The sequence below is a fragment of the Motacilla alba genome, chromosome 4 (genome assembly GCF_015832195.1).
Source record: "Motacilla alba alba isolate MOTALB_02 chromosome 4, Motacilla_alba_V1.0_pri, whole genome shotgun sequence".
Lineage (NCBI taxonomy): Eukaryota > Metazoa > Chordata > Aves > Passeriformes > Motacillidae > Motacilla > Motacilla alba.
Window position 1 is genome coordinate 21,747,673 of NC_052019.1, and position 24,968 is coordinate 21,772,640.

The following is a 24,968-nucleotide window of genomic DNA, read 5'->3' on the forward strand; positions in this document are numbered from 1 at the left end:
TGCAAGTTCTGAATCTGTTATTTATTTCCAAGGCACATGTCAGCTTTCAGATCCATGAGCTAAGTTCAGTGTATCTGCCCATATCCACTACCTGATCCCAAGTGAATTTTAGCCCTTTCTAATCCTCCTTCCCTGTTTTCAGTGGGCCTGCTTCTCATCCAATGTACCAAACATAAAGCTGTTAAATACCACTTATGCATTCTATTAAACTCATGATTCCTTCTGTGTTTCTGGCTCTCTGGAGATGTACACAGGCTGCACTGCTCAGAACAACACGAGGCTCTGCAATTTTCTATGCCTACATCTGAAATGAGATGCTGAACCAATATAACAGACTGCTCCTAACCAAAAAAAGTACTCTACTCCCTCATCTTTTCCAGGTTCTCATCCAACCCCAAGGTGATCTCATGCTGTTACCTTCTAGTTTATCTAGGTGACTGAAAACTGCCCCCTGGACAAAGAAATAGATCCAGTCAGTTGGCAGCGGGACAGGGGAGATTGGCATGAGCTTCCTGGGTTGTCATCAGTGAATTCTTAGCTCAGCTGGGCCAATCTTAGATACTGACACCAAGAAAACAATTTTCTTTTTCAGTTTCTCCTTGTATTTTAATCTGTGCCCATTCTCTCTTGTCCTGTCACTGGACACTGCTGAGAATTTACATCTTCCCATTTGGTATTAATAACGTTTATAGAATCTGGTTGGTTAATTGCATGGTCTGTCTTGCCCATATTGTTGTGTGACTTTTCTTGCCAATACAGTCCAATTATGTTCCTTTTCATGCTTAAATTTTACTTCTCAAAAGTCTTACCTGCCAAAAATCACACTTTGTTTTTACTATGGAAGAAAATAGAATGGTTTGCTATTCATGCTTCCTAAATATTTATTCACAAAGGATATCAGTAAAAGGCTTGTAGGACTGAAAAATCACTGTTGTCAAAGGCATAGGCTATTTGAGTGTGATAGGAATATCTTACAAGTTTAAATAAACCAAATTCCCTTTTGTATGCTTGGTTTGACACCTCCTTTACAGGTTATTCTCCAATGTTTTCCCATTATAGAGAGCTGTTTATTAAACATTTTGATACTTTTGTCCTATGACTGCTCTTCCAGTATGACATCTTCTGGTTTCATAATAATTGAATTTGATCAGATGCTTTCAGTCACACCACTTTTTTCCTGAACTCTGTATGTAGCTGCATCTGTATCTCAGGAGATGCTTGTTCTGTACGAGTCCATATGCTTATTTTTCTTTATTTTCTTCAATGACACCTTTAAGATAGGCTAAAGATAGACAGACCGACAAATACACAATTTCACAATTGCATGCATGATGCTCATATATTACAGCATTCTGCAGAATAACAGAAAATGAAAAGTTCTTCTCAATAACTATGAAAATCTGTCAAAGGGACAGTTTTAGACTGAGATGATTGGGCAGATGCCAGACAAAAATATTACTATAAAGTTCACAGTGACACTGGCTTTTAAGCTGCCTGGATTTTACACTCAAAAGATCAGTCCCTTACACAAATTCAAGTTCTTCTATGTGTATTTACAATGGAAAATTGAAATTTTTGCACCATTGAGGCTGCATAAACAATGGAAAGAAAAAATATTTTAATAACATCACTTAGCTTAACTGCATAGACATTGAGTATTTTGTTTAGTTTGCTGCATGCCTTTGATCTTTTCACTGGCACAGCTCCCTAGCAAAATATTTTGTCTCCAAGATGATACTCTGAAATCCAAAGGCATGAACTGACAGAACAATGATAACAAAATAGAGTCAGATAATAGAAAATAGTCTATGGTACCATCTAATGGTAATTCCTTCTCCTAGGAGTCACAGAATCAATACATTTTCTGGAAAGGGAGAAGCAAGTCTTTCCTTAAAAAAAGAATAAAAACAAAATTATTTTTTAATTAAAGTAATGCAGGAACCTCACTGGTAAGGGTTACTGGTCATACATGATCATAGCCTCTTTTATCTGTGTTTGCCCATATAAATGTGTTCTCATTTTAGGTAAGCAGAGATGAGCAGTTCTGCTTTCATCTTTTTCTTTAATGTACACTTTGGTTTACAATTCTGAGCTATATATTTCTTCTCCTCCCCTCACAATAATGCAGCTGTCACTCAAGACAGAATATTTGTATGAAAAAATAAAAGCAACACTATTGCAATATGCTGGTTGACATAATAAGTATTTATGCACAGCCAGTAATGATGACATTAATTTGAAAAAATTAATATGACTCCCACCTTGCACTTTGCATGTTACCTCAGTGATATCAAGAACTAAAATATTTTGTACTTCTTATCAGCAAAGAAATTAAGAACAAATAAAATCACATTGTTTTATCCAGTGAAATTTACAACCCAAAGATATTCTACTTTTAGTTTTAATCAGTGGAATTTCTTCCCAAAGTTTTACTTTTCTCAAGCTCACCCTAAATCATGATTTTCATTTTACCTATCCTATGAAACTGTAGCCAATTTTTTTTTTCAAGGAAGGGAAGCAATGTGTGAAATCCATCTTCTTTGTAAAGCTGTGTAAGTGACAATGTCTGAATCCAGAGATCAGTTTTCTAGGCTTTTTCCAGACAATGCAGCGGCACTAACATGTAAAGCATCCAGAACAGCTTTTGTTTGTAGCTACGTGTGACATTGTGCTCTTTCTGCAAATACATATGTGCAAATTTTTGCAAAGCAATATTACCCTCTTCAGCTAGAATGCTCCAACATCCTAGCAACCTTTCATTTCAAGGTCTTTACTGATTTAATTGGTTTCACATGTACACCATCAACTGCTCCATTTCTAAGAAATGTGCTTGTGGCTTGTAGAACTGATTAGAAAGCTACCCACATGCATGACATCCGCATATGAACCACTTAATACTTAATGTGCTAAATTAAAGAGATAATGTGAAATAACCTCATGACTCCTCATGACTTATGCATAAAAATGCATGTACAACTTAAGACAGGCAGGACAGAAACTTTCTTAGCTGTGATTGTAGCAAGAGATCCCTGGGACACGGTTCCCATTCTGCTCCCTTGTTCTCTGACAGTGGGTTGCCAAGACTGCTTCAGAGAAAGGAAGGAGGTGGGGAAAATAATATTCATGTCAACGAATCCAGGTGTGCATTCATGGGAAGAACTGATTCCAGACAATTATTTATATGTTAATAAAGGCAAGTACACATACCTGGGAGGGATGGACTCCATAGGGAGCTTGTTATCTGACTCAGCTGACACTGTGGAAAGATGTTTCTTGGTGGAGCCTGTGGGAGCACCACATCCAGCATCAGCTTAACTCATTGTAGACAGACACCCTTCCAACAGAAGGGATTTTCCTTTTGTTAGGATTAACTTGACTAGATTTCTCAAAACTGTATTAATAATTTTTCATGGTACCTGTAAAGTTATTTTTATTGGATGATTCCTGACAACTTGAAAGGATGATTTCACCATGAAAAAGAGATAGTCGTAAGAAAGACATATAATTATATAAAAAAATTGAGCCTGCTGGTCTTTTCAGGCTTTCTGAACAGCATGTTAAGTGATAATTAATTTGTATAAATGTGTATTTTATCTTATTTGCAAAAAAGCATTTAAATGTGGAAAACATTTGTTTTTAAGTATTGAAGCTTGGCATTTTTCGTATTCTATTTTTGTATTTTGCTGGCTGTAGAACAGTTCTTGAGACTACAATAATATTCATATCAGCTGATTCCTAGAGATCAACTGCAACTTCCATTGCATAAATGATGATTATCTTCATTAGCAGCTTCTTTAATTTTCACAATTCCTTGCTCTTTTTACAGTTGTTTTTGATAATCAGAATGGAGATGGAAAAGAGAAGCACTGAAAAATAGCTCTCAGGAAAATTCTGCCATTTCAGGTGCATACAAGGAGGTAGAATTGTGAACACTTCATGAGTTGTAATACCAATTTTATACATGTTTGCTCTAACAAGAGCACATACAAAGAATTCATTAGAATGTTTATGCACTAAGCTTCAGAGGATTGCATCTGACAGTCAACCATGGCATGAGAGGGGCTTTTTCATTAGTGACAGAATAACTGTGGTTTGTAAAACCAGGCTTGGGGCCACTTTTAGAATTATATGTGTGTACAAACATCTCTTTAATCCCTTTATTACTATTATTTGGAACATGTATTAGTAATGCTTTTACAAATGTATTTATTTAGTCAGATACCAACCCGCCTGAACAATCTGTTGTCTTTTTATTTAAAAATGAACAGATTTAGTTCGTTCTGCATTATGGGACTAGAACAGATCCCATTTGAAAACCAGTGTGGGCACTCTGCCCAGGCTAAGGTAGAATTGGTTGGCATTTAGAGATTCCTCAATCAGAACTTTTTATTTAAAGTTTACATATAAATTTACTAGTGTAATTTTCTGCATAGTTTCACATAAGCTTATTGACTGTTTCTAGAACAGATTTGGACTACTCTGAAACCCCAAGTGCAAGCTGATAAATGCCTAGTTACTGTTATACTCCTCTTAGTATTCCAACACAGACAAACTGAAATATGTGAATGTACTTTTCAGTCGCCTTTCTGTGTGTATGACAAGAACTCTTTAATGAAGATTCTCTGATTTACCATATTCCTACCTCACCATCCGTGTGAAAATATTCACAAAATAGTCTCCCAGTTGAGGGGCAATCCCTGTCTTTCATATGAAAGTTAAGATTTCATCACAGGTCCTCTTCCCTGCCTCACTTCCAGACTTTATCATAATTGTGAGAGTTAGGATGCTCTTCTCTCTTTTGCATCAGATTGGAGCACACAGATTATTGCTTTCCCTGTATTCAAAAAAAGTAGCTGCAGTGATTTTTATTACTTAGTGATTATGGTCTTTTCCAAAGGAGAAGTTTCAGCTGTAACACAGAGGTATAAAGTAACTGCAGATTCTGTTCTGCACAAGATTTTTAGTTAAATCATAATTACCTAATTAAGAGACTGAAGATAAAGAAAAACATTGTCTAGAAAAATTTAAATCCTTAGAGAAATTTCTTTCTGAATTGGCATTAAAAAGATTTGGAGAAGGAATCTGTTCCTTCTCCAAAATAACACTGAGAATTTGAGGGAGAGGGACTGTTGGGATATAGCTCAGCTGATCAGTCTGACTGGTCTAAAAGAAGCAGATACCCTAAAGGAGATCTTATTAGAGGATGGAATTTATGCTGTCTCATTTCTGTGAAAACATAGGAAAAAACCCTCCCTGTATTCAAATATGATATGCAAGAGGCTAAGGATGCAATTACATCAGCGTATCAGTTTGCATCAACAGTGTCCTTTTTAATTTACTGATGATCAACCCACACATGTTTTTAGGTTAAAATGTGGAGTGCACTTGGAGCAAATAAATACTTTTCTTAGTTGAAACAGGAGCACAAGATCTAATCCAGGTGCTTACTTACTGCATTCTAACCATTCACTCCACAGATCAAACTAAAGCTAGTACAAAAAAACCAATTTGAGTCTGCATATGAGGTCCTCGGCATCAACTGTTTCACTTTGTAAATCTCCTCTTGTAGCAGAATTAGTGCTGCTACAGAGAGAATCAAGATGAGAAAGGTCAGGTCAAATTCACAACTGTCTCCAAAAAGCTTTGTTATCCACATTTACTTTTTGGAGGAAAAAAACCCAAACAAACTATTCCAAATCTCAAATCTCACAGCCTTTAAAAATTGTCACTGTATCTGAGATGTGCAGTTGATAATATTCTATTTTGTGTACTTGGAAACTGGAGCTAAGTTAACTGGCTCATTAACATCATACAGGCATTTTTGTGTCTGAGCTGAGAGTTAACCTGCTTCTTCCAATTCCCACTCATACAAGGAAAGGTGACTTTACCACAGCTTTAGAGAATTTAAACTCCAGTATGAAAAACATTCTTGTCCTCAGAAATATTTACGTATCTTGTATAAGTAAGGCAAAATCATTTCTGCTCTGCACACAAAATATGTAAATATATATATTTTCTCCTCAAATACAAGTACAGATCTAAAAAAATTTAGAAAATGGACCATTTGTTATAATGACATAGTAACATTGTATTTCTCCAGGAAGGAAGTAAGACACATGTGGGGGTCCCAGTTGTTGGTTTCTCTGGGTCTGGATTGAAGGCACTTGAGACAGTAGTTCATGTTTGGACTCAAGTGTTTATTATTCCTTATGAGTAAAACAGTCTCACTACTGTGAGTTCAGCAGCTTTTCAGTAGAAGGCACAAAATGGCTAACAATCTCTTGTTACAAGGTCTTTTAAGACTAAACTATCCAATTAAGAACTGACGCCTTGATTATTTTCCCTTTTAACCCAATAACTGATCCCAAAGAGCCCGCAATGCAGATGTTTCTGCCCAATTACAAAATGCCACCCAAACCCATGAAGAAGAAGCAAGAAGAAGCATGAAGAAGAAATCCAAGATGACACCCTGTGTCTTCCATCTTGCTTCCATCCACAACATACTAAAAATCCCAAAACCTAAATTTCTCACCAATGATACACCTACACTACTCTCTATAATCTATTTCACACTTTTCTATCTTGAAGTCTAGGAAACTTTCTCCATGAATGAGGGTCAAAGTCAGTGCTCCCCTGGGGGTCAGGGCACCCCAGAGCAGACAGAGAAATACTCCCGGTGCTCTAGGTTTCCATGGACACATGTAGTATTCTTTCCTTCCTGGTCCCAGAGTTTTAGATTCTCTACAGCCTGAGGAGAATCATACTCATCCAATACCATGGAGATATTTTACCCTCAGAGTTGCATGCTTCCAAAACTGTAAACCCTGTTTATCTGGTTGCAAGAAGGGCTGCCTATTCTAAGGAGTGATTTTGGAAATTCTGTAGGAGTAGAGGTGTTTTCTCAAAATACCTTCTGCTCTGCAGAGACCAGTAGGGTTTCAAACACACCTTTTTGTGCTTTTTTTTTCTGACTAGCTGTAAGAGGCAGTATGCATGTTTTCCTCTTCTGCCAAGAGTCCATCCCTAGGTGCCTAGCTTACCACATTTGAAAGCTTCACCAGTTATCACAGAGAATAAATAATTCTAGAGGTGAAGAGCCTGAAAGGTATGCCTTGCAATGTACAAAACATAGCTAAGTATAAATCTTTCCATTAGGATTTTCAGAAATCAGACTAATTACATTTTCAGCTCTATTTTGTGTGTTGAAATAATGACAAAAGGATTTCAAGTTGCAATTACCCAATGGGAATGCACTCTCGTTTGGCATAACATAGAAAATCTTGCATTATGGCTTCACATGTAATAATGAGCTCGTTTCACTTACAGTCTGTGTCAGAGATGAAATAAAGTTACCCAATGCAATGGAGTACTTATTTTACTGATTCATTGTTTCCACTGGCATTCAGAAGAATGCCAGCACATTTCTTTTGCACTAAAAGACTGTTTGTACAAATCTCTATTAATTGATTCACAGATTTTTTTTGAACATGCTTTATTATAAGACCTGCCAGTATGATGCTGGGGTGTCAATATTTCATATGGGTGATTTCTTCATATTTCTTTCAGAAAAGAGGAAACCTTACTGGTGAAAATTTCCTAGTGTGCTCCAAGAGTCACAGGATATAAGACTTTCAACAGCACAAAATAAAATTCGGAACCTGAAGTGGTTTTGGTCTTAACATTGAGTCTTAATTTAGTGTGGTGAACTTGGCTTCTGACTCCTTGAGTGTATTCTATAACCCTAAATGTCCTATGCACATGCTTTAAAATACATCATCTATCAACTGAGACAGCCAAAACAGATCCTGAGGAGATATTTCTTAAATCATGCCATTTCTGGGGCATGTCTTGGTTATATCTATGTCAGAGTAGGCCTTAAAGTCTGTATTTTAGGATTCAGCTCTTGAAATATCAGTAACTGTGCCCAGAGACTTCATCTAAGGACAAAGACCATCCTTCTAATTTCAACTCCTTACAACAAATACACTCAGGTAATTAAACATTCCAACTTTCTTGTAAGGTTTTCTAAGTATCTTTGTTCAATATCACTGACTAACTGCACATTTTGGGGTGAAGTGGGAAGCATCTTTAAACACCATCTGCATAGACAGCAGATGACTTGAAAACACCCACAATTAGGGTCAGCTTTTACCTAAGAGCCAAGCTGGCAGAACTGTTCAAACCTCACTGATATTTTTGTTACTTCATACCGTTACTATCATGAACAACAAGACCAAGGTAATTGTAATAAGAACACAATGTGTAGAATGGGGAGCAATGTAGTGGGGATTTGTCACATGTAGAAAGTTTCCCTTCCCATGAGCCTTTTTTTTTCATAAATGGCTCAGTGTACAGTTAAGTTATGAAAGAAAGAAAAGGTCAGAAAATACAGATGCAAAATAGACAGAGAGGTTTTGTGAGAGGCAAATGGTGGACATGAGAGTTATTCTTCTCTGTGAGGAAGAGAGGAAGGCAAAGAATGTCTTGTCTAAGGGTCAGTTTAGGATTGAGAGGAAGGAAAGCCCAGAGCTACAAAGGAAATAATAATAGAGAAGAGCTGTCAAAGGAAATTAAGCATTTTTAAATAACTATCATTTTGTTTCTCGATGAGTCAAAGGGCCTTGGCTCCCTGTTGTTCAGCCTAGGGTAAAGGGTGAAGATTAAAGAGAGTGGATGCTTGGAGCTACGTTCAAGGCTGGGAACTGGAAAGAATTATGTACAAACAGCCAAGGGCTGATGCTAGAACTCTCCAGTGGAGAGTTTGGTTCCCAGAGGGAGAGGGATACTCTGGGGCATGATAACCTATATATGGTTAGAGATGGGGTTCAGAGCAAAAGAGAGCTCATAGCTACAGCTAATGGGACTTGGGAAAGGGGCTGCCAGAAGAATCACTGAGATAATCACTCAGAAATATCACTGAGGAATTTTTTGCCTTGCAGAGGGCAAAGGTACCTTGCCCAAATTTCAGTGTAGCAATTGGATCCAGGGAAAGAATAAACCCAGAACTGACATTTTCAGGGGGGTTATATAATACTTTTTGATGTAAACTAAGGGCTGATTCTCATATGCTTTTGTGACTGTATCTTCTCTAGACAAGATAATCTATCAAGGATATTTTGTTGCTGGACATTTTGTTGTGCCACTGGGCCAAGAGAGCTAGCATAAATACCTGAAAATTCTCATAACAGCAAATGATGTACATCCAACTGAGACTGGAGATGAAATTTAGGAGGCAGAGGCAGATCTTTGTTTTAATAACTTAAGGAGAATGTTATTCCAGTTCAAAGTACAGTTAACATTAACAGGAAAAACCCACATATATATTTTTTTTCTTATTTCTTGGTTAAAATGTTGAACTGACATGTCTGCAGATGTTTCTGGGCCTTCAAATTCTGGCTCCATAGCAATACAGTAAGTTTGGAAAGCAAGACAACAAAACAACAAAATAATATCAGTAACTAAATAACATCTCATTAAGATAGCGGTGTGAAAAAAAGAATTATTTTGTAGTTAAATTACAGCAGGATTCTACAGGCTTCTTCTGTTACCCCAGCATTAAAATAGATGATGTCATATTTATAGGAAGGAGAAATGACATGGGCTTTCTCTGTGGTAGAGCAGGAGTGCTGAAAATAACACAGTGGATCTGACTTCCACCTGATTAATCTACAACCATTTCTGAAAAATAAGAAAGGCTTTAGGTAACCATACATTTTGTGAATAGACTGTTTTACCGTAACTGTATAGAACACTGTCTGGGATTATTCCAATTAATTTTTTACTTGAACTATAATACAATTTGTAATACTGCAGATGAATCACTGTTTTAAAGTCTTTTTCCCTAGTGATTTTTTAGAGAAAAAACACATGACCATTACAGTTTCTTTCCCTACTGTCAACACATCTTTTTTCTTATAAATTGCATTATTTCAGGGAGCTTTGCTACTGGCGTCTGAACATCACTGGATTTCTAATTAATTTTCTTCTGTCTTTTAAAAGTAATGTTTTGCTGCATAAAGACAGTGATAAATTTTAGACCACAATTGCTAGGATTTTAGGAAATTACTTTATTGGTAACAACTTGACAGTGCGAATCCCTGAATCAATAGTGAAGTGACTCATGTGTCTCGACTTTGTCTTTGGAAAGGCAGTGCAGACTATTAATTTCTTGGTGCTGCAGGTTGGGAGTGCTCATACATATGGAAAGGACATTCAGGGACACATGAGCACACTCTCAATGAAAGCATAACACTTTAGCCTTATTCAGAACACAGAAATTATATTACTTAAATTTAGCTCAAACATCTATATGTTCTTTTAATAGTAAATAAGGAAATAAATTAGTAGGAAGGACTACTCTGTACCTGAATTCAAAAGGCCACTTAATGCAGCAACTTTGTGCATTGTTTTGACTTCTGGTTCAACTGAAGAGTGGAAATTCATGAGAAAAACATTTAAGCATTTTTCTATTTTCTACCAGGAATACCAGCTAAGTACTAGAATTCAGGAATGGACAGAGGAAAAGTATAATACTTTATATTCTCATAAAATATACAGTTTATCTTGACCTACAATGTAAGAAGTAATTGCTGTTATCTTTTGGGTTTGACTTCAATGGTTTGGGGTTAAAAATGTAATATTTGATTACATGCATTTTTGTGATTCTTTGATTGACTACTCAGAGCAGTTGTGTAGCTTCAGACTCTGGATATGTATGTAAATAAAACTTAAATCATGAATACAAGAAGTTATCATTTATTATACTCATCTACTTACAATGATTTACAGTTTCAATAAATTTAATGGAAATGGGGTAGCTACTGAAATTTTATCATTGAAATCAAAGCAAATTCAGGTAAATACTGGAAATTCTACTTCCAGATCAAGGTATGTACCAGAAAAATACCAAATGAGATTACACATTCTTAGGTAAGCTATATGATTCAAGTTTTTAGAACTGATATTTTACATTGTGATACTATGCAACACCTAAAAGTGATCATTTTAAAGCAATAAAGATCTATCTTTGGAATGAAATTCAATGAAAATTCAATGAAAGAATTCTTTTCAGACTAAAGACCAAGAATAAAGAAATAAACAAATCAGTTCTCATTTATTACATTTTGAATTTTCTCCTGAAAGAATATTTCTAAAAGCTTTTTTGTATCTTTTGGGCTCCAACTGAATTTTATTTGAGTCATGAATGTGAAGGTTAAGAGAACTTTCATATTTTCTTAATACTTGTGCAGCTTTCAGTTCGACAAAAGTGAAGAAAATCTTTGCTTAGAATAATCTACAGACAGCAGTATCAAAACGACAGTGCAAGATGAAGCAGGGAAAAATTGATTAAGTAAAAAAAGTACCTGGTAGCTTTAGCTGGATGATTAATAGTGTATCACAGAACTCAAGCAACAGATGTTTATTAATGACAAGAGGAATGGAAATGCCAAACAGAAAAGTGAAAGGAATACTAACTCTTGAAAGCAGAGCTGTGCCAGGAGACGGGGGGACATAAGGGAGCCATGCCAGGAGAGGAAGGACATATGGAAGCTGCTGAAGTAGAGGCATCCCTGTCATTATAAATGTTAGAGGACATTTGGACATACTTGGGGTAAGCAGTGATTAATGTTCAGAATAAAAAAAGCTGTTGGACTAATATAAGACAGGGAAGCCTTGGAGATGTGTATTCAGAAAAGTTTGGATGATGAACTACAACAAAAACACATTCAAAGGCAGAAATGCCCTTGGCTGGATCCTGCATTTCATTCCTCAATTAGTTAGGTAATCCACTTAGAGATACTCTAAGCAGGGGCAAAATAAGCAAAGCCAGAAAGAATGAGTCCTTTTTTGAACTGAAAGACCTGCTGTCTCCACAGTGTTTTCCAATTCTTCTTGATCCTTCATTGGAAGGAATAAATTAGTTTCACTAAAAGATATAAATCTATTAAAAGGAAGTGCAAAACTGACTCCGGTGGCACCCTGATTGCTGGAAGCACAGGGCCGATCTGCAGGATTCAGAGAGGAAAATTTTCAGTGTCCAGGCAACCTTTAGTTCATTCACTCCACTCTAAAAATCACCTTAGGTGTTAAAGCTGGAATTCAGGCAGGACTTTCTGCCATAGCTTTCCAGACATAGCAAGCATCCAGCACAGTGCTGAGGCTGAAAAGACACATCACCCAAGCCCACAAACCATCAACCCCACCCAAATTTTCTAAATCTACTTTCAGTGCTTAGTATCCTCATATTTGATGGCAAAAGGATTATAAAAAGCTCTAAGAGGCAGGAAACAACTCTCATGCTATATACATCTTCCATTAAGTTTTGGGGCATTTTGTATCTTGTCTCCTTCGCATTTGGAATGTCGAGTGTGAAGTCTGTGGGTTAATATTCTTTGGCAATTACTAGCTTGTGCACACCATCGCCCATTTTTTGTGGTTCATAACGGAAGTATTGCAGTCTTGTCCCTGGAGACCACTTCAAATGTTACTACCACTTGACTCTTGCAATTTCAATGGGGACCAATTGGGGAATCTTTGCTCCATGTCCCTACCCTTGATGGCATGCCATGCCTTTTGATGCCTTTCACTTTGCCAAGGATGTTTTAATTTTTTTTTTCCGTATCCATGCCATGTCTCTCATGTCTTGCCCTCAAAGTTGTGTCTTCCTGCTTGATTTTTCCCTTCTTTTGCAGCATCTGTGAGCTTAGTTTTGGCATGCTTTTGGTCATTTGAGCTTCACTTCATTTCCTCCCAGACCATTTTCTGCTAGTCACCAAACGTCCCAATTTTCTGTTTTTTGGGGTTTTTTTCAGTTGTATTTCATTTGATCCTATCTCCTTTCCAGAGTATTTGGAAGCCTTTCTTTTCTCCGTCATAAGATTCCGTTTCCCATCCCGAAAGGAAAATAATTTCCTTTCAGGAAGGAAAATGGAATCTTGCTATTTCAATGGGGACCGATTGAGGAATCTTTGCTCCATGTCCCTGCCCTTGATGGCATGCCATGCTTTTTGATACCTTTCACTTTGCTGAAGATTTTTTTTGTTGTTTTTTCAATACCCATGCCATATCCTATCTCCTTTCCACGCTGGTTTTTGACTTTATTTTCTGTTCTCATGTTATCCGTACCACCAACAGAAACAGATTCTTATACCCTGCCACACATTCGGTACCATTATAAATTTTGGCTTTCATGTCACCATATCTTTTCATTTGCCAAAGACTTCTTTCCTTGTTCTGTATAATTTGGGATTTATTTAAGTCTGAATTCATGCAGGAGGTCAGAAACGTCTTATGACTCTCCAATTCCAATTTTCTTGCGATGTTTTAATAGCTTAGGTAATGTAGTCACCTACTAGACTGTCTCAGCAAAACTGCATGCAGAAATGAGATCATTCTGTATTCAACTGTGTGTCAAAGCACAAAGCTTGGTCAGCTTATTCACCAGAGACACTAAAGTCAAGCAACTTTTGGCCTCAGTCACCTTAACTGCAATTGTCATTGATTTCAAGTAGTCTTTTGTGACAGAGGTAAAAATATAATGCCATTCTTTGAAGTGATGTAAAATATATGAAAGTATTTCTCGTGCACATAATAATTTTAAATGTCAGATGGTTTGAGACTTCTTGGTATTTGTAAGCAATAGTTTAATCTTTCATTATTTTTCTTTCATCATAACTGAAATAAAAGTCATAGTTATGATTATATATTATTTTAAAAAAAATTATAACAACTCAGACTGTTTCAAGAAAAGTAGCAATAGACTGATATTATTCTTTAGCATTGCTTCAGGGAGTTTTAATCTAGGCAGGTAAGATATACACAGGGAAGGCTACACAAGAATCTTCAGATATGATAGCAGCATGTACAATGTTAATTTCTTAGGTAAAAAGTAAATAAAATAAAATATGATGGCCAAAAAATCAGAAAGTATGTATGTGGACTGGAAAACCATAACAGAGATATCAGAATAACTTATGAGATATAGCTGAAAATCTTCTTATAAATTGCAATATGTGGCTTCATAACCCAAAACTAGTGTAAGATCTTGTCTGGGAACAGACAAAACTGAGAAGTCTTCTGTTAAGAAGGCATATTCATAGAATTTTGTCCAATAATCTGTTGGACAATCTGATATAAATTTCTAACACTTAAGATTAAAGTTCAAGGGGATTTACTTTGTATTAGAACATGAAAGTTTATTATTGTTCCATCAACAGTTCTTTCTTCAGGTCCCTCACACTGATATTTTTTATGTCTGACTACTGGAATAATTGTTACTGGTTAACAAACTCAAAAATACAAGGAAAACTACTATTTGAACCTTTCTATAATTATGATTTAAAAGATAAGTCTAATGATTCTCAGTACAGAAAGAAAATTTAGGAGAAAGGACTGAGATAACTATTGAAGTGGGCTGGAAAGCGAGGAATTTGTCTGTACAATATTTTGCTCACTAGAGTTAAATAAACTTTCATCTGAAGAACCTGGCCAAATGGGAAAAATGGCCCTTTGAGCATGCTGTGGTGGCCAGAGCCAAACACATGAAGAACAGGTCTGGAAGAAATATTCTAGGAAAACTGACGTAAAAAAATGCTGAGCAGCTGGGTAATTGCAGTGCTCCAAATACATCAATTGGAATGATGAAATCCCACATTGTGGAACATTAGGTTTATCTGCCTTTTCTCTCTTTTTAAGAGTAAAATATGTTAAATTGCTTTTATTTACAGAGCATCCCAACAGATGAGTTTATCTGAGTAATAGCACGTGAGACCTTGAGCTGAAGGTTTCAGTTCGTTTGACCTCTCTCATAAGGGAATTCATAACTTGTTTTCTAACACAGATGTTGCTCTGATAATTGTAATGACCTTTGGGGAGCTTTTTAATCCTGACAGAAGCTGGAGTTGGCTATACTAAAGTTCATTACAGTTACAAATATCAAAGAGGATAAAAAGACCCTTAAAAATTTCTAAAATGTTAAAATTTCTTAGTGTCACCCTCAGTATATAAGTCCATAGTAAATTCTCTGAGCTAAATCATATCAGCTAAGGTCTACCAGGCTTTTTATGATACATTTCCAATTAACATTTACATTTAGAGCAAGCTGTGTGCACAGTATTTTGTGCACTAATGTTAGATGAGTCCCACAGCCTTTCTATCATAGATGCTGTATGAACCCTTGCTGTGAGGAGACAGTTTTCCTGAGAGAAGACAATTGCACTAACAGATGCATGGATGCATTCCCTTTAGGAATTCTTTGCTGATATTGTTCTGTAAAAGTGCCTGCAGCAAGGTCTTCATACATATATACATACTTACATGAAGGCTTCAGGAATGGTAATTCTGTTGTAATCACAAATCCAATACTATTCAAGAAAAACTGTGTCAGGTTAATTGTGTTTCTTTCAGGAGATAACTAATGGTGTTTTTTTCTTAGTGACTGTTTAGTACAACTACTGTCATTTCAGTGTACCTGGTATTTCATACTACAGTTCATATCACTTCCGCTGATTAAAAAGTCTATTCCCCTTGCATTATAGAATAACTTTTTTCTTAAGAAACTCTCTGCCAATGATAGTCTTTTCAGGATTCAAATATAAGCTTGGGTGTGATCTAAGGTCAGCTGAAGCTGACCTAATATTTTGATTTCTCAATTGATTTTAACTTGGATCCTTTGTTTCTCAGCATCTCAATTCTGCTTTTGTCTAATAAACTTAATCATACTATCATTTGTAAGTGGCATTGGTGCCCAGTGGGGCACTCAATATAAAACCTTATACTCAAAGCAGTAGGAACAAATTAAACATATGGCTGAATGGCCCTAGCTAAAACTTAATCAATCTGAAAAATGACTTTGGGATTTGTACTTGATGCAATACCATACACTACAGTATCTGCTCAAATGTACTTACAAAGTTGTTCTACATAGATAAACATTCTATTTCCTTATAAAGGAGCCATGTATCAGCAGAGTAAAAGTGTATGATTTGCAAAGTAGTTTGCAAATTTTCTGGATGAAGAGAATTAGGGTCATGACAGATTCTGCTCTTTTTTAAATTAATGTTTTAGTTGTGAAAGTAAATAAAAATATCTAACAAAAAAAAAAGATAATCAGTTGGTGTACATTGTCATTACCTAATTTTTCAGAGTAAAGGCCAATATTTTTACAAAGAATTTGTAGGAATAGTTTTGCTGGCTTATCACTACATTTTCTATGGCATTTTTAAGGATTATATGTCATAATCACAACTAAAGTTACTAATGTATATTAAGATGTAAAGGAATTAAGAGAGTAATGGAAATCCAATCAGTATTTCTTTCCTAATGGGAGAAAATTTTTTCAAGTTTCTGTCTGTATAATGTGTGCCATTATGTAGTCATTTTCTATATAGATAGCCCCTGAGACCCTTCAACTTACTTTTTCTTTGACTAGGAAATAGTCTTACTGTGGCATGAAGAAAAGTAGCAGTGTGATACCAGAACTAGCAAATACTTTGTTAATGAGAAATGTACTACCTGTCAGGTTCACAGTTGCAGAAGCAGAGTTAGAAAAATTAATTCAGAAGACCACAATGGCCAGAAGAAAAAGAAATAAAATCTCTTGTTTCATTCAGGAGACTAGGCAGGATCAAATATGAGGTTTGACAGGCTGATGCAAATGTGAGTGATTTTATGCAAGCTAATAGAATAACATACTGAAAAAGAGTTTGCCTATAATTAGAGCTGGCAAGCAGGAAGGAAAGACCATCAAGCTTGGAGGCTTGTAAGGTTCACAGTGTGTTAGACCATCCCAGAGAGAATTAAATTTTCAAAGACTCTACTCTTTTAGGAGTTATCCCACATCAAGAACAAAATTGTTCAATTATCAGCTATTTAGAATATAATTGAAAAATAATTATATATTCACTTTGTATCATGATTGATTAATCCTCTGGAAAAGAGCATAGTCTTTCATTGTCAGTCATTGTCCCTTACCATCCACTGGTAAAAAGAGTCTCCCACAGAGCTCAGCTTAAGTCACTCATCAGTAGCCTTCGGGTCTGAGGGAATGAATATTGAATCAGATCATACAGGTAATCAGAAACAATTTAGAAAGGAATAGAACAAACTTACAGAAATGATAATTTTCGGTGGAAATATACAAAGACTAGTGAATTCTATCTGATAGTCACTCCTGTGGAGACTGAAAATTTGAAAGCAAATCTTAGAAATCTGTGCTTAAATCTTTTATACTAAGTAGTGAAAGCCATGAAAAATAAATGGAACAGATATTTTAAGAGCAGATAGCATATCTCTCCACAGATAAGGAGATAGATAGTGTTTCCATTAAGCTTAGCAGTTTGTAATTCAGAACTGCCAAAGGAAGGAGGAATACAGACAGGCTAGCTAGAGTATTTAGCTGTTCAGCCCAGAAGGAAGACTCTTTTAGCAATCAAACCTCAGTTGTCCAGCAGAGCCCAGCCCTCCAGCAATATATGTATTTGACAAGAGCATAGACATGTCTAAGCATCCATAGATGACTAATCTAAATTGTCAGAAATTCTGTGTCATAGCATTGGTTTAAAAATTTGCTTGGTTTTCTCCACAAGAAAAACAAACTCAAATCTTGGAAATAAACTTTCTGGCAGGACTACCTCTTTCTGTGGTTTTCTGTCAAAAAAAACCAAATTGATCAGGTGTGGTTTACTGAGGAGCTTCTTTGATTCTCCTTCCTCCCTGATGCCTACCTGATGTCACAGGCTCTAGACATCACACAGACTCCCTCTCTCCTACACTTCAAGATTGTACTTCAGCCATCCTTGCAGCACACTCTGGAACTCCTCTCAGTCCCCAGACAGGGATTGGACAGCTAGGGTGAATAAAGGTCTAGAGCTAGAGCAAGGGAAATTACAGCTTCAACCTACTGCCAGCAGAGAGGAACAAGTGAGTAGGCAGAGGACAGGCTCCACAGAAATTATGAGCAAATCACCTGTAGTGACTGTCAGGGATCCCATTGGCAGCATCTCACTGCTGCTTAGGATTTCAAGCTCCTACTCTTACACTGCCATCTATAGAGAAAGTAATTTGAGATGGGAACTGTAAGCAAACGTCACGCACACAAGGTGCTCTGAGCAGTTCAGGAGATGTCAAAATTAGTCTGTAGTCAGCTGCTATCCATGATGTAGGTCTGCCCTTGGGCCTGACCAGCCAAGAGCATGGCATAAGGCAGCTGTACTGCAAAAATAGCTAGCATAGCCACAGTGATTATCCCCCCTTTCCTGTAACACCTGGAGTCTCAGAAAATATTGGACTGGAATCATCTGTTAGAAGTCACTGCAAGGGTTATTACCTTTGTGGAAAAGTGTGTTTGTTAATGTTCCCTAATCCCTTAATCTCTGAGAATTTATCCTTTTAGGCAAATATTAAGAAATGCACTATTTGAAAATTATGACAATCAAAGGGCATGTGTGTGTATGCAAATCAGCCAAGTTCTTTCCTTAAGAAAAAAAGCAAATTTAATCCCTCTCCATCATATGGCTGGCTAAACATTTAGATCTGAAGAATATAACACCTCATCTTGTCAATGTAATTCCACATGAAAAGTTTTGGATATTAGGAGAAAATATTCAAAACCTCAATTTATAGAGAATTGAAATTAATAAATAGCTTTGTTTTTAATCAGTCAGTTACCTTATAGGTCCCAGAATGCCTAATTTCAGAGACAGTAATCTGTATAAATCTTAGCCTATGAATTGCTAAATTTCTAGGAAAGAAAAACATAAATAATTTATTTAAGCCAAGAAATGTTAAAAATATTTTAAATGCATTCTGGTTTATATATAATTATGTTTTAATCTATCTGGCTGGCCTTCCACATACTGAGGTGTTATTAAATAGAAGTTGTTACAAATTTTACATGTGAAAAATTACAAGCATTTGTGCCTCTGACAACAAAAATTTTTGTTTAATAGACTGGATCATTTAACAGAGAGATGTTTAGTATTTCTTATTATTTAATTTCTTAAAAGATTAAAAAACATTTATTAAAACATGAAAAACCTCCTTTTGGCCTGAAGAAATTTATTAATTCACAGCTATGTTAATGGAAAATACAAGCTAAGGTTCCAAGTAATTAATGAGATCCAGAGTATGTACTTAATAGATCAATCAGAGTCAATTACATGAAGTAACTAACAGGCAATTTACTTATTTTTTAAGTGAGAAACTAAATGCAATTTTTTGCCAGAAGTAGTTCTGGAGTTGACAAGGGTTGGGACGTTTAAAAAAGAAAACTTAGCTTCACCTCTTTCAAAAAGCAGCTTAATCTTTTTGTTTGGGCATAACTCATCTGTAATTTGGATCCCTAGAAAACTAATATCCCTTAGATTCTCCTTCAGAACACTGTGGTGATTGTCTGGTTTCAGTGTATCATAAACTGTGAATTGTTTTCAAATGTGCATGAGATTGTTTTCTTGCATGTTTTGCCCTGGGTCAGGTGAGAGTCTCTAGAAGAGTTTCTCTTCTTGGAAGAAACCGTGTGTCTTGGTTTAAGACAATTTAAAGAGGTGGATACTCGAAAATTAGTTACATCCTCTAAGTTTTAACTAATCCCTTTCCACCACTATGAATACAAGTAGATATAAGTGAAAAAATAACAATTTAGTAACAAGCAGCTGAGCAATGGGCAAAGAAAAAAAAATAAACAGTGAATAATCACTAGATACAAAATTGCTAAATCTCAGAAATTCCAGGGGAACAAAAAGACACCCAAAATGTTCAGGTACCACCCTTCCAACATGGCAGCCCCCCGCCAATGGTGTGTAGGAAGACAAAGAGAGAACAGCGTCAGCTCTCTCCCCCAGGATGGTGCCCCCCAGGCAACCACATGGTCCAAGAGGCAAAGGGAAAAGATGGTGCACAGAACCCTGCCAGGCAAGCAGGAGCTTACGGAGCAGTTCTGGTGGCAGATGAGAAGTGCCGGGATCGGTGAGGTCAGCGCCGCCACCCACAGCTTCCTCCTGCTGCGTGCCGGAGCCCGCGGGTGCTGGTGCTGCTGTCCCAGCGCCGTGCGCATGTCGGGAGCAGGAGACCGCCCCAGACCCAGGTCCACATTGCCAAGCCTGCTTGGGGAAACCTGACTGTTCAAAGGGACTGGCACGTCCTCACCTCACAATTCCAAAAGCAGACCTCAGAACTGAGAGAAAAGATGACTTTCAAGGCATTCTGGTAAGACCATGCAGAGTTTATGCAGCTAGGAAGGCCTTTTAAAATTTGACTTTAAAGAAACAGATAAAGATGTTTCTGCCTCAGAAAAGACACAGGTAGCAAGTAAAAAGATAAGTTTTCAGGTCTTTTGTTAAGGCAGGCCTCTCTCACCTTTCTGTCATATTACAATCAGTGCAACTTTAGGCTCTGATCTAACTTTATAATTGGTCCTGCCTTGCAGCAATAACTGGAAAAAATGTCCAAACTTCCCTCCCTGCCAAACTTATTCTACAGTCCTATGTCCTTTAATGGGAAGATTTACATTTTCATTCATAACATGAATGTAACACAACAAATTGTCGTGGAAATTAACGAATAAACAAATCGGCTGTATGAATTCAATATATGTAAGCTTTTAAAGGGATCTGAAGAGCACAGGAATTCATTTATTGGCCCATAGTAAAGCCTCCAATCTCCTACCACCTGCCACTATCACTGAGGATCTCCCAGCACCTGTGAGGGTAGGTTACATTCCCTACCACCAAAAGGACAAACAGATTCAATCTTCTCAACTGAATAAGGTGGAAAAAATTCCACCCAAATGTTTACAAATTGTATTATGTTGGCATACTAGAAACTTTTGTGCAAATACTTTCTCTTAAAGTCACTAGATCAAAAAAAAGTGAAGCAGGAATCTGTTAGATCTATCCAATTAATTTCATTAAAAGTGCCTGTGAAATTTTGCATACTGAATCTTCACTTCTATTATTAGAAATATAATTGAGACTTTCAAAGCTCTCTATTTTTAATTTGAAAATCAGCCATGCCCTGAACTCTATTACAGAAAGGTTCCTCAGAAAACCATTGGGTCAACAGGAAGAACAGACAAATTAAGGAAACTCTTATATAAACTGTCAGTGCAGTGAGGGAGTATTTTGCCTAGTATCATTTTAAGTTACGGAAGATACAGAGATTTGTTTCTTCCACTGGAAGACTATTCTAACTTGCTGGATCTGACTGTAAGGAATATTTGTCTAGTGCCAAGTTAAATTCACACCATTTTTTCCCATGTAACAAGTGGAATTAATTAAAATATTCAGGTAGAGGTATTGGAAGAGGAAGAAAGGAAAGCTTGCAAAGATTTAACACTTGAGCATCTGAAATAAGCATAGCTTTATTTGATGTTTACATCCTATACATTTTTTTTCTCCAGAGGAGAAACCTAGCTATCACTAGATAGCTCTCAGGAATATATGGAAAGGATAAGACAAGGTCCATTTCAAGGACCAAAAAATTGCAGACCACTCTATGGTCTTGGCAAATGTTCACCAGTAGGAAGCCGAGAAAACTCACTAAAATTGCTTCTACACATAGAAACAATATCTTACATGGAAAGTAAAGCATATGAAATAAGCCCACCTTCTCAGGACAAGAGCCACATCCATAAAACCCACTGACAATGACGAATACATATTGCCTACATTCCTAGATGCCTGGTTTACACAGCTGTTTCCAGGTCTTTTGGCTAAATGCAATGGCTCCCTACTTTATTTATGTAGCAAGGTGTCTCAGAGAGGGAAACATAACAAGTATCTTCAGCAACAATTTGCCAAGATTCAGACATAGAACCTGAAAACAAGCTGAGCAGAATTACTATATCTGCTTTACTGTAAAAGTTTCTAACTTATTGTTTCAGAATAAAAATAAACATCAGTTTATTGTATTGGGCCCCACTCGTAACACAGAGCCAGGCATTTCTACAGAGAACTGCTATTTAAAACCTATTTCTCTTAATCAATTTACCCTGTCCTTGAAACATACACAGCAGACAACAGAATTCCTCCAACCATGCAATAAAGCCAGGATTTTTTTCATTTCCTCATTCTGTTAAGAGTGGAAATATTTCAAAAGGGAGTCTCGAGAGTAGTGTATGATCTTAAGTTTCACCTTTGTCTAGGGAGGTGGAGATGTGTGCTTGAAGCATTCAGAGGCAAACAGTATTGTGCCCAGGTCTCCTGTGGGCTAAAGGGCTATTTAGAGAGAGAGAATAATAGTCCACAATCTCCACATTTTTAAAAATAAGGAAAATGCCTATGTAGACTTACTGAGTTTGCTTGCTTTTCTTTGCTAGCTTTTGCACTTATCTGAAGGGTGTATAAATAGGTGAGAGGCACTGTGTGCCTGGGCTGAACATCAAATGCATGCGGTGTATGATGAGCTCAGATCAGAGAATGCAGAATAGGTATTTTCAGAGCACATTTGTTTGTGTGCATTTTTCAAGCAAGAGACATCAAGAACTACTCCATTTTCAGATTCAGATTTGTCTTATGGGGAGGTAAACAGTATGCAGTCATGTCAAGTCTGACAATATTGTCACAGCACTTGTGTTCCTGACATAGCTGTGCACTGTCTGAGAAGCAAGGTAAACTGTCTGCACAAAAATTCCTTATTCTGTGACTACTTTGCCAATGGTGACTTACATCAGCTTTAACTCGCAGCTTGCTCGTGTCTCTCTCCAAGACACAGCAGTCACTTGTCTGCCTGCATTGGGATGCCTGAACAGCTTTGTATCTTTGCAGCACACACAGATAAGGATCTCAGGGCTCTTCAGAAACCTGTGTGATCCTCAGGTGTACTGTGCTGCTCACAGGTTCACAGGACTTGGCAGCTATTAATCAGGATGTTCAGGCTCTTCACTTGGGATTGAGGGATCTCAGTTCTGTTATCTAACCTCTAGCTCTGTGTAAGACTGAACCTGAGTAGATGTTAGATGCTCTCATTAAATTATAAAATAACAGACATTTTTAATAGTAGAGCTGAAAAGGAATGGGAAAGATCATACAGTCCATCCTATTCCTTTAAACTAGGATCAAGTCTAAATGCACCATTTTTAACATTTGTCAGGAGTGATTTTAAAGTTCATCCATTGCTGAAATTACATGACATTTCTATGCAGTCCTATTTCAGTGCTTGGCTGTTCTCACCATAAGAAAATGCTCATTATGTTAAACTAAATCCTTAATGTGACTAGAGACTATACTCAATAAATGAAATAATTCATATACTTTATCATGCAGATAACGTTTTTTTTGAATAAGCTTTGCTTCTTTAAAAAACCATCATGTACTTTAATTTTTGTGCGTTTCATACAGGCTTTTCTGATGTGATCCAAATTATTTCTTTCAGAAAGTTTCTTCATTTTATTAATGGAATATTCTCAATAAATTGACTATTTTGCCAGTGTATTCTCATAATGTCCAGTGTTGGCTTGCATAAGAAAAATAACAATCCTTGTCCCAAAATATATAGACAAATGCATAACAGGCATTTCAATAGTGTTTTCGTAAATTTCTGAAAGCCTGATTTAACATCTCCATTTCTTCTAGGATTAGCTGTTATCTAACAGCTGTCAAAGGGGTTCAAAACTAAGATCTGATTTACTTACTGAGCCATTTTTACAGTGTTAGATGAAAAATGGGTTTTTTCTATCTCACCAATGGCATTACACATGTGTACATTTTCATGCCCATCATCTCCCTCAGAATTTGAAGGAATCTAGTCCTGTAATCTCTCTTTGTATGAAAGCTGTTTAAGTTTGGACAGACATATCTAGCTTCTTTTCTTGTAGGTAATCCAACAGCTGTAATGATAGGTTCAAATATTCCCATGTCTTGTTTCTGAATAAAGCCAGTAGCAAATAATTGGGAATATATGAATTAGGAAAAATACAGAAATATTTTTTCATTTCTCTGTCCTTTCATGTCACAGAAATAAGACTATGGCTCTGCCTAGCCTGCATTACATAACTAATTTGCTTAATCCAGCTACGATTTCCATTTATTCTTTTAAGCACCCCAGCTTTATGAACAAGTTTCACAGTGAAAGTATACATTTTTCAAAAATAGTTCAGATTGTTTACTTAAAATCTTCTGCCTGGCACCATCCCTTAATACAACCACCTATTCCTTTTTAAGAAGCAAAAAAAATGTATTTTCTGTGTAAATCCTTTTCCATATTTTTAAAAATTTTTCAGAGTCCTTTACTGTAACTTCTCTCATTCAGTTCTTGTACTACAACAATTACTAATTCGAATACCTATTTAGAAGAATGAAAAGACAGATAGTTTCACTTTCAGTATCTATCTTGCTTATCTTGATAGTGTAGCTTTCCTTTTATATTGTCACACTTAGTTGAAGTGAATTTGTGCTTGTTTCTAGCTTTGTGGTTTTGTTGGTGGTGTTTTTTTTTTTCAATTTTACATGGTGATTCAAATAAGAAGATAAAATAATTTTTGCTATTGCTGTGCTAGTGAAAAAGTTTGTAAATTAAGAATTTGGCAATTTTTTAAAATTTTATTGCAGTATCTAACTGAAAACTTCAAATGTGAAAATTGATCCTGTAGCAGAAGGTAATATACTTATTATGGCTGATTTTGCATTAGTTGTTGAACTAAGAACTGTTATTTACTTGAATAAAAAATTGCACCATTTGACAAAAAAGAGTTTAAAAGCTATGTTTTGATCATTTGAAAGCCATCTATTTCCCTATTATCTGTAACTCTTTTTTTATAACTGTAACTTACCTATTAGCTATAAGAACATTTAAAATGTTACCAATATCAACTAAACTCAATTTCCCACAAAGTCAAGAAAATATGAAAATATACATCTCCACTGCTGAATCTTAGAGAAAACAGATTTGGTGTTCTCATGAAGTTTTTCTAGAAAGTCTGTGTTAACTTGCTTGGAAACAGCTCATGGCAGTGCAGGGGTAAGCCAGTGGGTCTA